Source organism: Peromyscus leucopus, chromosome 4, assembly GCF_004664715.2.
Source record: "Peromyscus leucopus breed LL Stock chromosome 4, UCI_PerLeu_2.1, whole genome shotgun sequence".
NCBI classification, from domain to species: domain Eukaryota; kingdom Metazoa; phylum Chordata; class Mammalia; order Rodentia; family Cricetidae; genus Peromyscus; species Peromyscus leucopus.
This window is the reverse complement of record NC_051066.1, coordinates 27,051,949-27,064,117: the sequence shown is the minus strand read 5'-3', so window position 1 is coordinate 27,064,117 and position 12,169 is coordinate 27,051,949. Positions and strand designations below refer to the sequence as shown.

At 42.0% G+C, this 12,169-nt stretch overlaps 1 non-coding gene across 1 annotated transcript; it reads left to right on the top strand.

The window, feature by feature from the left end:
• Positions 1 to 7,361: 7,361 nt before the first annotated feature.
• On the top strand, positions 7,362 to 7,486 carry LOC114705207. The gene has a single exon (XR_003736364.1). It is a non-coding gene; the product is annotated as a small nucleolar RNA SNORA29 (small nucleolar RNA).
• Positions 7,487 to 12,169: the final 4,683 nt, after the last annotated feature.

Here is a 12,169-nt window from a genome sequence, read left to right as displayed (position 1 = left end):
ATCTCTGCCTACTCTTCCCCAGAGTAGGAATCAAGAAAGGGCTATCAATCTGTCAATCCTGTCCTGTGGAGAAGTACACTTTGCAAGGAACAGAGGCGCCTGTCAATGGCTAATGCCTGTTAACTACTCCCATAATGATGCTATTTTAGAGCAGACTTCCAGATGACTAGCTGACATCTGAACTGAAGTACTGTGCTGTACACGTGCATGCATGTGTGCGCACATGTGTTTAGTGTCCATGTGTGTGAGGATACATATGCCTAGGAGTGCACCAGCCAAAGGATGTGAGCTGATTTGCTCTGTCATTATTTGCCTTACTCCCTTGAAGCAGCGCCTCTCACCGAACCCAGAGCCCATTATTTTTGGCCTAGGTTGGCTGGCCAGCAAACCACAGCAGTCTTATCTTCACCCCCCACAGTGCTGGGGTTACAACAGCATGCTGTTGTGGCAAGATTTTTTTTTTTAACATGGGTTTGTTGGCTCTGTCGTTTATGATCTTTGTGGGATACTAGTTAGTGAATGTCACTGTCCTGATCAAAGTCTTGCCTTTCAGAAATCTTCCAGTGACTGGGGCTGGTGAGGTGACTCAGAGGTTAAGAGCACTGGCTGCTCTTCCAGAGGTCCTGAGTTCAGTTCCCAGCAACCACACGTTGGCTCACAACCATCCGTAATGAGATCTGGTGCCCTCTCTTGCACACAGGCGTATGTGCAGGAGGAACCCTGTATACATAATAAATAAATAAAGCTTAAAACAAAAAGAAAGAAATCTGAGAGTGATCAATAGCATATGCCTCCTATTTCTCATCCCCCTTTGTTCTCATCAACTGCTCTCCCCTCCCTCACTCCATGTTGACCGTTCTCATCTCCTCACCTCCAAACTGCAACTGCTTCTACCTTCCACCTGTGCTCTCTAGAGCCTTATTGCTTGTCACCATCTAACACAGTGATTAGGGTGAACCATCTTAAAGGTTCCCAGTGGGCAGACCGAACTGTCAGATCTCTATCCTACTCTGAAAAGATTGCCCCTTCCTAATCTTTCTTCCTCCTTCTCCTCATCCTCCACTAGTATGCTGGCAATCTAAGCCAGAACCTCATACATGCTAGGCAGGTGCTCTACCACTGTGGTGGTTTGAATAAGAATGGCCCCCGTAGACTCATGTGTTTGAATACTTGCCCCATAGGGAGTAGCACTGTTAGGAGGCGTGACCTTGTTGGAGGAAGTGTGTCACTGTGGAGGTGGGCTTTGAGGTATAATATGCTCAAGCTATGGCCAGTGTGGCACACAGTCTCCTTCTGCTTCCTGTGGCTCAAGATGTAGAACTCTCAGATCCTTTTCTAGCACCATGTCTGCCTGAATGCCACCATGCTTCTAGCCATGATGATAATAAACTAAACCTAAGCCAGCCCCCAAAGAGTTTTCCTCTACGTGCCGTGGTCAGGGTTCTCTTCACAGCAATAGAAACCCTAACAAGACAATCACCAGGTCATGTTCTTAGCCTTCTTTTATTTTTTTAATGAGCATACTCCCCAGTGATCTTTTGCCTTCCTAGTTTTATCTCAGTGTCTGCATCCCCAGAGAGCAAAACAAACCCAAATACTGCTGTAAGCCCTTTGCATACGTGTACTAATCTAAATGCATGGCTTTTTACAGAATATTTAAAAGTCTAAAATCCCAGTAGCATGAGAAAGTTAATTAATCCTTACTTTTATTAGAAATATCACTCTTAGTTCTTAATCCTAAGTTGTTTTAAAACAATTCATTTTTTTCTCTTTTTGGAAAGAAAAATAAACCATTGTTGGGCCCTCTGGCCATCAGTTTCCTGTCTTCATACTGCCCACTTCTACGTCCAGCTGACCCCGTTTTCTTCCTGGACCTTGTGCAGCCTGACTTCCCTCCATCCCTTGGAGCTTCTGGCTCTCTCAGAACCTGCCCTGCTCTCCAATGCTCCCTTTTCTTTGCTCTCTCCCAACTCCACGTCCAGCTATTGCTTCTGGATTTCCTTTGCCTTTCCTTCTTTCCCCTAGAATGCTTGCCAGGATCTTCCCCCTGACACAATGCTTTGCCCTCCCTGCCGCTTTGCTGTCTCTGAGCAGGCTCCGGCGGCCTCTGTTAGTATCTGGAGATGTCTAATGATGGCGTGCTCTCTGTCACTCCTGTACATTGTCACACTTCAGAAGAGTCTCCAGAAAGATAAGCCTGATGTGGAAGCCATAAGAAATACTGGAATCTTCTGGCTTAAGATAAAAACACTGGTAAATAACTGAACAAGAAATGCCAAGAATCTTGGGAATCCGGTGCCTGTGGTGCAGTGGGAAGGGGCTTGGGCCTGCCTTGGCTCAGTGTGCCTGGCTCTGCTGACTCCCCATGGGAGACCTTGATTTGGGGGATGTGGGGATGTGGGGTGGCTTGGGAGAGAGGGCTTGGGGGTGGGAGGAGGGAGGAGGTGGGATCTGTGGGTGGTATGTAGAGTGAGTAGAAAATTTCTTAATAAAGAAAAATAGAAAATAAAATAGAATAAAAGTGGTACTTAAAATTCAAAAAAGAAAGAAAGAAAGAAAAAAAGAAAGAAAGAAAGAAAGAAAGAAAGAAAGAGAGAAAGAAATGCCAAGAAATCAACTTGACCACAAACAAATTTAATCATTAAGTGAGTGTTCTAGTTTGTTTTCTATTGCTGAAATAAACACCATGACCAAAAGCAATTTGGGGAGGCCATGGAGGAACATTGCTTAATGGCTTGTTTTCCCTGTGTCTCAGTTACCTTTTCATTGCTGTGGTAAAACACCATGACCAAGGCAAATTTAAAATATATTATTATTTTAATTTGATTTAATAAAATTAATTTAATTTAATAAAATTTTAAAAAATAAAAGAAACAATTTAATTTGGGGGCTTGTTTACAGTTTCAGAGAGTGAATCCATGACCGTTATGTCAAGGAGCATGGTTGTAGGCAGGCAGGCATGGTTCTGGAACAGTAGCTAAGGGCTTACATATGACCCATAACCACAGGGAGGAGGGAGAGAGGCAGAGAGAGAGAGAGAGAGAGAGAGAGAGAGAGAGAGAGAGAGAGAGAGAGAGAGAGTCTGCATAGCCTTTTGAAATCTCAAAGCTCATCCCTAATGATACACCTCCTCCAACAAGACCACACCTTCTAATCCTTCCTCAACAGTTTCACCAACTGGGAACCAAGAATTCAAACATATGAGCCCACGGGGCCCACTCTAACTCAAACCACCACACTCTGCCTTGCTTAGTGACCCCCTCCTACACAACCTAGTACCACCTACTACCTCCCCAGGGCTGGCACTGGCCTCCCATCTTGATGATCAATCAAGAAAATTGGCTCACAGGCCAATGTGATGAAAACAATTCCTCAAAGTTCTCTCTTATAACAACTCTAGCTTGTGTGAAATTTATAAGAAAAATAAAAGCAAAGCAAAACAAAATAAAACCTAACAAGCACAGTGAGAAAAATATTTACAATCCACGTGACCACCTTTCTTACTAGGTGAGGAGTGCTACAAATTCATACAAGCACCTAAAATAGTAAAATAGAAAGAAACAGGAAAGATGCATACAGTGTATAGAGTTAACAAGGCAAACGGATGGTGGGGCAATCAGATCCTGACATGAAAAAGAAAGAATTTAGACTCTGACTTCATACTGTATAAAAACAGATAAAAATAAAGATTTCAATGTGAGCGTTCAAACTATAAAACTCCTAGAAGAAAACAATGTATTTGTGACTTGGGATAGGCAAAGCTCTGACACTAAAAGCGTGGCAGCCACGTAGAAAAGTCAGGGGCACAGCGCTCTAACAGAAAGCCAAAGCTTTCATGCATCAAGGGATATTGCTAAGAAAGTGAAGAGACAACTCACTGAGGGGAAAGAAAATATTTTCCAATCACTCATCTGCTGAGGCCTTGGTATCCAGAACATACAGAGAGCGTTTGCAATTCACCAGCAAAAGACAGTGTTCAAATGGACCAAAACGTTCTGATACGTATTCTTCAAAGGAAAAAAGCAGCTAGGAACAACATGAAAAGCTGTTGGAAAATGCAAATGAACTCTGCAGTGGGGTACCACTTCACGTGTGTGACAATGAAGAAACACTAGTATCGTGAGGACATGTAGGAAGACAATCCCAAATTGTTAATGGCAAAGCAAATAGGGCGGTCTCTGTGTAAAGCAGCTGGCAGCATCTCAAAATGTCAAACGTGAAATTACAACGTCACCCAGCCATTTCATCCTTCAAGAGGATTGAACGCAGGGAATGTAGTTCGGGTGGTAGAGTGCTAGCCTAGCGTGCCCATATCCCTGGATCCTACGTCCAGCATCCAGGAGGCAGAAGCAAGAGGATCAGCAGTTCAAGGTCATCCTCAGCTATGTAAGGACTTGGCTTACAGCTATGTAAGACTTGTTACAAACAAACAGAAAAACTACTTAGGAAAGAACTGAAAAAACTATATTTATACAAAAATCTATATTTGAATGTTTAAAACAGTGGACAAAAGGTAAAAAGAACCCAAATATCCATCACTTGATGAATGGATAAATAAAATGTGGTTATTTTAAATAATAGATCATCTAAAAAATATATTTTAAATTTATCTTTGAAAAGTTCACACATGCATATAATGCATTTTGATTATATTCTCCCTCCTTTCCCATTGTCCTCCTAACCCCCAAAATACCCCTTACCAATTTTATGTCTTCTTCTTTTTTTGATAACCTGAGTCCAATTTGGGCTGTCAATGTACACTTGGGTGTTGGCCCATCTCTGGAGCCTGGGGGACCTACTAGAGACCATACCCTTAAAACTGACTTACTCTCCAAGCAGCCACAATAGCTCTTCTGCTAGGGGGAGGGGCTTACCTACTAGGTGCTACAATGTTGACTAGTGTGGTCTTGCTCAGCTACAAAAGTAATGAAGTATTTATAGATGTTTCAATATGGATGAAAATATGTTAAACGGAAGAAGCCATTCATAAAAGTCACATGTTATTTGATTCCAGTTATTGAAAATGTTTGTATTTGTGGTTGTCGGGCACTAGAGTGTGGAGACAGGGTGGGGATGGGGACTGCTAATGCACATGAGATTTCTTTTTGGGGCGATGTAAATTTCTGTAATTAGATAATGGTAATGGTGGTATAAAGTTATGAACATGCTAAAGCCACCAAGTTGCACTTTTTTAAAAAAAGTCTTTTTGTTTGTTTGTGTGTTTGTTTGTTTGTTTTTGAGACAGAGTCTTATTGTTCATCCCAGTCAGGCCTAGACCTCACTAGATAATTTAGCTAGTTCGGACTAAGATTCTTCTGTGTTGTTGGATTTTCTTTTACTCTAGCCCCACATTGGGTGTCAAAATGTTGGTTGTTTTTGCTCTTTTGGGGGGCCCATGACCCAGCTATCAAATAAATCACACACAGAGGCTTATTCTTAATATAAATGCTCAGCTCTAGCTTGGCTTGTTTCTAGCCAGCTTTTCTTAACTTCAATGATCCCATCTATCTTTGGCCTCAGGGTTTTTATCTCTGTCTATTCCTGTATATCTTTTCTTTCCTTCTTACTCCATGTTTGGTTGTGTAGCTGGGTGGCTGGCTGGCTGACCCTGTTGTCCTCCTCCTTCCTCTCTTGTTTCTTCTTCTTCCCCCTCTCCCACATTTTTCATTCTATTTATTCTCTCTCTGGCTGCCAGTCACCCCCCCCCCCCGCCCCGTCCTTTCTCTTGTCTTGCCATTGACCATTCAGCTCTTTATTAGACCATCAGGTGTTTTACACAGACAGGCACAATAACACAGCTTCACAGAACTAAACAAATGCAACATGAACAAAAGTAACACATCTTAAAATAATATTCACCAGTACTTCTGCCTTAATCTTTCAAGTGCTGTGACCACAGATCTGTTCCACCATGCCTACCTAAACTATAGCTTAAAATGGTAACTTTGAAGGCAGATAAATTATTCATGTATCTAATAAAAATGAGCTTAAAAATAAGGTAATAGATGATCAAACTCAATATCAAGCTTTTAATGTTTGATTGAAACAATAACCAGGATTAATTTTTCCATTATTGCATTAGCAAATATTTAAAATTTTGTACCACATAGTATTTCATAGCTCCAAGCAAACTCCTTTATCTAATTTTGTTCAGAGTAACAAGGTATAGCATGTACATAACTTTTTAAAAAACGAACACACCAGTCAGATGTTGCAACGTCTGCCTTTAATCACAGCACACCAAGACTGGGGCAGGAGAACAATGAGATTGAGGCTTGTCTGGGTTACATAACAAGTATAAAATAAAATAGGTAAACTATAAAGCTCAATTAATTTATAAGTTAGAGAGGGGCTTAAGAGATGGCTTTGTCAGTGAAGTAAGTGTTTGCCACATAATCGCTAGGACCTGAGTTCAGTCCCCAGTATGCACATAAAAAGTCAGACATGGTGGTGAGTGTAATCCTAGCACAGTGGAAACAGAGATAGGCAGAGCTGCCGAGCTGTGGCCCGGCAGCCTCTCACTTCGGGTCCCAGGGAGAGAGCAAAAGACAAGGTCGATGGGCTGGCTCCTGAGGAATGACACGAGGTTGTCCTCCACATACACTCACACACATGCGCGCCCCCCAAACACACGTACACCAACGCTTCACTTCCAAAAGGTGAGTCTATGCTTTTGCTTTCATATACACCTGTATAAAAGCTGTTAGCAATAGCACTGTTACTAAGACTTAAACCACTGGCCACAGCTGAACAGTCACACAAGAAAAAATCAGCTACCATGAAATAAGATAAACTTACATGTAGGAAATGCCTACAATATGTTTTTTAAAATGTATTACAATTACAAATATATATAATATAAAATGCCAAATCTATATGTATGTTTACACATGTACACCTATATTTTATAGTTATTCTATTCATAGTACTTAAAAGGTACGTTACAGAGAACATTTGAGAGATGAAATCAGTTTCCTAGAACTCACCATTTATATTATCTATGATTGGAATTTTATTTAGTTTTGTTTAGCATGAGTTATCATTTATTAATTTATAAAAATGTTCTCTCCTGTTAGTTGCCAAGAGTTTATATCATTTTGTACCTAAGGAGAAACAGCTGGACTTTGGAAGTAAGAGGACTGTGTTGGTGGTCCATAACCTTGCTACTCAGGAGGTGACGATGCCTGTGGGGATGAGCGGTGGCTAGCATGACAGGGAAATCAACAATTTCACCGCCACCAATGGAATTCTGTGCACATCTCACTGAACGTGAGGAGGACAATTTTCTGTGTCCCGTGAAAGCAGGCTCCTATTTTCTCAATGACTTTTTCCCTGGGAACTAGCTCAGGCGCTGCACACACAATAGTTGTCTCCTTCTCTTATTGCTAGATTATAGTGGCTATGCTTATGGAGTAGATGAAAGGTGCCATGATATGAAGAGAGAGGGATTTTCAGTGTCCTCTATGAAATGACTGGACATAACACTCCTGCCTTTGATGATTGACACTATGCTTTATGTGGTAAAACCCAAAAGTTTGAGTAATGGACTTGTAAGGCTTTTTATCCCCTAGGCTTTAAACAGGGAAGCTCTGCCATTTCATTGGTAAATGTAAATGTTAGTGCGGATGGAGTTGAGTTTGCCTGGTAATACAGCTAGGCATGTGTGTCTTCCCAAATTAGTGATGGGCGGTGATTTCTTCTCTAATACGGTAATAGATGTGGTGCTGCTGTTGCACAGTTAAAACTGGAAATAAAACTGATTCTCTTTTTAAGCTGTAATTAGATTTGTATACATTTTGATTTGATTGCATGTTTAAGTTTGGGTAATTTCACCTCTCTTTAACTAAAACTAAAGCAAAAAACCAGTAGCTGTTTTCTAATCTGAAGTGAAGTTGGAGCAGAAAAGAGCAAACACCCCTGTGTCACCACAGTCTTGGAGAAACGAGAATGGTGTGGAGGAGGACGCTGGCTAAGCGTGGACCTTATGTTTCTCCAGACAGTCTCTCACCCTGTATCCCATGCTGGCCACCGGCTGCTGAGATTACACACGTGTGCCACCACGAGAGGGTTAGCAGGAAGTCTTAATGGGATTTCGAATGGATTCCTCTCTGCCTCCTTCAGAACGCCTTTGAAAATTTAGCTAGGATGCGGATCTAGGACACCATACACATGTATTGAAATATCACACTTGGCCCCACAAATATGTACAGTGACTGTTTCTCAAGGAATAATCTCAAAGAGTAGGGAGGCCAGATCCCAGAGTGACGAAGGAAAACCAGTGCAGCCACCAGGCAGCTCTCAGGTACCGCGTCTTCTCCAGAGGCCACCCAGACACCGCTGCAAGGTGGCTCTACTAGGAAAGATACCAGAAACCCTTTGTTCTCCGGTCACCGTGAACTTTTAGAAAAAGGCATGCATGGTCTTCTCTGTTTCATTACTTAGTTGAGTGGTATCAGGAGGGAACGGTTTGCGACCGTCACACTTCTCGGCCTCGGAGCAGCATGTCTGCGAGCAATGGTCCAAGCTCTTGGAGATGCCACCACCCTCTGGGGTTCAGGTCGGGGCTGGCAATTGCTTTAAATTCATTGTTTGCTGTGAATCCTGTTCAGTTCAAACAAAACTGACACATTTCAAATCTAGACAGACAGGGAACATCTGAAAGTTCCCGTGAGGCAGGCAATCGCGTCGGGCTGTCTTGGACAGGTCTGTGATAGTATCTGTGTTTTGGTTGTTGTTCTCTCTCTCTCTCTCTCTCTCTCTCTCTCTCTCTCTCTCTCTCTCTCTCTCTCTCTCTGTTATTTACTGGCAAATTCCAAGTGAAGCTATCACTGATGAATATGAAATGGCCAGTGACTATGATTGCGAAGCTACTTGTGTCCAGAGCACAGACTTCAGTTGACCGTGAGCACCTGTTCAGACCAGAGATGATATGACACACTGGGAAACTGGGAAAACAATTCAGTAGATCTCAACAGCATTTACAAACAAAATCAAGGGTGATAAAATGGAACATATTAGAGTTTATACTCCACAGTAAAAGTAGACTGTTTATGGAGCCCAAGTTCATCGTGTGTGTGTGTGTGTGTGTGTGTGTGTGTGTGTGTGTGTAATAGTAGGTTTAACTGAAGAACAGATGCCTCCCTTATATTCATAGTCTCAAGTACAAAAGGTATCCAAACTAGTGCTAACCAATCACAGCCCATAGCAAATGCAAAGCCTGTGGAATACGGCCTGCAGAATGGCTTTCATCTCTAGATGTCGGGAAACAGATCCAAATGAGTATTTCATGGTGAAAATCACGTGATCTCAAACTTTTATGTCTACGTGGTACTGCTGGAATCTATTCCCGTGTGTTTCCATATTGTCTGTGGCCACTTCAGCAGGTTTGAGTCCAGTATTTAGGACAGTTGCTTTATGGCTGACAAAGATTAAAAAGGGACAATATCTATGAAAACAAGTTTAGCAAACCTTGATCTAGAGGAGTGGTGTGTGTGCGTGTGTGCAACTGTGTTCATGGGGGTGGTGCATGTGCACATGTGTGCACTTGTGTGTGGAAGCCAGAGGTTAATCTCTGGTGTTGTATCTAAGATGCCATCCCTGCTTATTTGACATTAGGTATCTCACTGGCCTGACCCGGAAGTTGTTGAGTAGGCAAGGCTGGCTGGCCAGTGGTCCCTAGGACTCCTCTGTCTCTGCCTCCTCAGCTGTGGGATGATAAGTGCAGGTCACATGCCTGGTTTTTTGCATGAGTTCTGGGGGTTTGCACTGAGGTCCTCACGTTTGTATGACAAGGTTTTTGACAATCACTGAACCCTCTCCTCACTAGAGAACTCACTTTTATGATGCATTTTTCTCATGTGTATATCATCAGTATATATATTTACACTAATTTGTTGAATGCCTAGAGGAAAGAGGCATTTGGGGATGCCATGGGTACCACTGAAACTTTCCACAAAAAGTCAAGGAAAAGATAAAAATAACTCAAAACCCTACCACTCAGGTTGTAAACATTTTAACCATCCTTGTATGGTTTTCAGTCTTTTTACGAGACAGGAAGTGAGTCTGATTAACACCAAGTTGTCAGGTCCTAATATCAATTGAATTTGTTTCTAATTGTTAAGACAGACTTGTCTTGGGCTGAGGTAATCAGCAACTGAGTCCACATGCTCATATACAAAGGCTTACGTGTTTAAAATGACTTTAAAATCTTGGAGAGCTCAAGGTGACATCCTTAAAATTAATGTAATTAAATGAGTAAGACACGAGTTTAATTAATAAAGCATAATGAAGAGAGGCCAGCCGCTGGCTTCATGTGTGGATGATGCAGTTGAGCTGTAAGACATGGTGCTGGTAGGAGGCTGAGCACATACATGGCAGACAGAATAGACACAGTGTAAGAAAAGTTCTGTTATGGCAACTTTCTACATGATATGAATGACTTGTTTCCAGTTTTTATCATTTTCTTTCTAAACTTCGTGAACTCTATGTCAAAATTATAAGATTTTCTAGCAGCTACCAAAATTAGCAAATTCAGATGCTATTTCCTTCTGGTGTCTTGAATCGTTCCTTAATAATAAGCCAGCGAAGTGGGTCCTCGCAGTGCCGTCCAGCTCTCTGTGACATGCACCGTCCAGCTCTCTATGACATGCGCGACTAGAGGGCTATTCAGACGTGCAGAGCGGCTGCTCAGATTTCTGCTCTTGTAAAGAGAACAGCAGTGAACTTCTCAGTCCCTCTCAACAGTGACTGCCTGGTTGCTCTTTGAAAAGGCCACACCCATTCCCCATTCCTTGCAGGTGTGGAAGTTTGCCAAATTCTCACCAACATCTAAATCTTCGTAGATCTGGTAGTTGAAAAGAAAGAATTGTATTTAAATGGCGTAAATGGTTTTTTAAGTAACACTTATTTTACTTTAGTGTGTGTGTGTGTGTGTGTGTGTGTGTGTGTGTGTGTGTGTGCTTGCATGTGGCAGTTAGAGGACAACAATTGTTCTGTCTTTCCAACATGTGAGTCCCAGGAATTGAACTCATCAGCAAGTGACTTCACCCATGGAGCCATCTTGCCAACCCTATATGCTTTTAGTCTGCGTTTCTGTGTTTCAGTTGTGTCTGAATGGCGCAGTGAGTGCTGAACTATGAAAGCATCTCATTCACTTCATTTGTTTGGTCTGTTTATTCCTGTGCATCTTATCAGCCAATAGCCAGGAAACACTATCTTGCAGATGGTTAAGGTTTTTGCTTCCCTTGCAGAGGAGTGTTCACATTTAAAAACATTTACAAGCTTGAAGTTCCTAGGGAGCTTCATGGGAATTCTACTTAATCTCACTCTACCCTGAGAAAATGGCAGATCAAAGAGCTGGACAGTGTTGGCAGCTGCCTCGGCCTTCAGTACTGACATAAGTGCGGTCCCAGCTGTCTCTGGATTCAGACGTCCCAAGGAAGGGCCAGATCCCTCTCTGGAGAAGCATTTTTTTTTTCTAAATAAGGGATAAAAGTGTCTTTTGTGTTCCCAAGTTCCAGAGCCTTAATTTTCCACATGTGGATTCATATATGTTGACACTATCTTAAAGGAGTGAACAAAATTCCATGCAAGTCATTTACTCAGAAGACAGAGAAAGCATGCTTTGCAGTGCAGGGCTCTTGAACTTCTTTGGTGGCAGATTGTGTCCAATCCATCCTCATCCTTGCATCTTCCATGCCTTGTAGAATGCCTGGCACACGATTGGAGAAGCAGGAACATCCAAGTATGCATTGGAAATCTGGGAAGAGGAACTGGTTGATTTTTTTTCTTAACTGGACTTTACTGTTTGGGGAAATCATTATATACAGAGGGTAATGGTTTAAACTTTGCTGGAATTAATGGCAAGATATTGTAGATGATAAATACAAGTTCTCTCTAAAACCACAACTGACTGATTTACAAATGTGGATTCGGGTTCCATTTCTATTAGTAACCAGAAAGGAAAGCTTGATTATCATCAGAAACTCTGTTACTAAGGGAACCAATAAGGTCAAAGACCTCATTACTGATGAAGCTGAAAACACAAATTAGGAAACAAAAATCCAATGATGGCTGGTCAGAGTAGTCTCTAAAGAGTTATCGGACCTTGCTTGCTCTTCACTTCCTTTTAAAAAACGTTAAAGCTGAGATGTAATTCACACACAGCGCA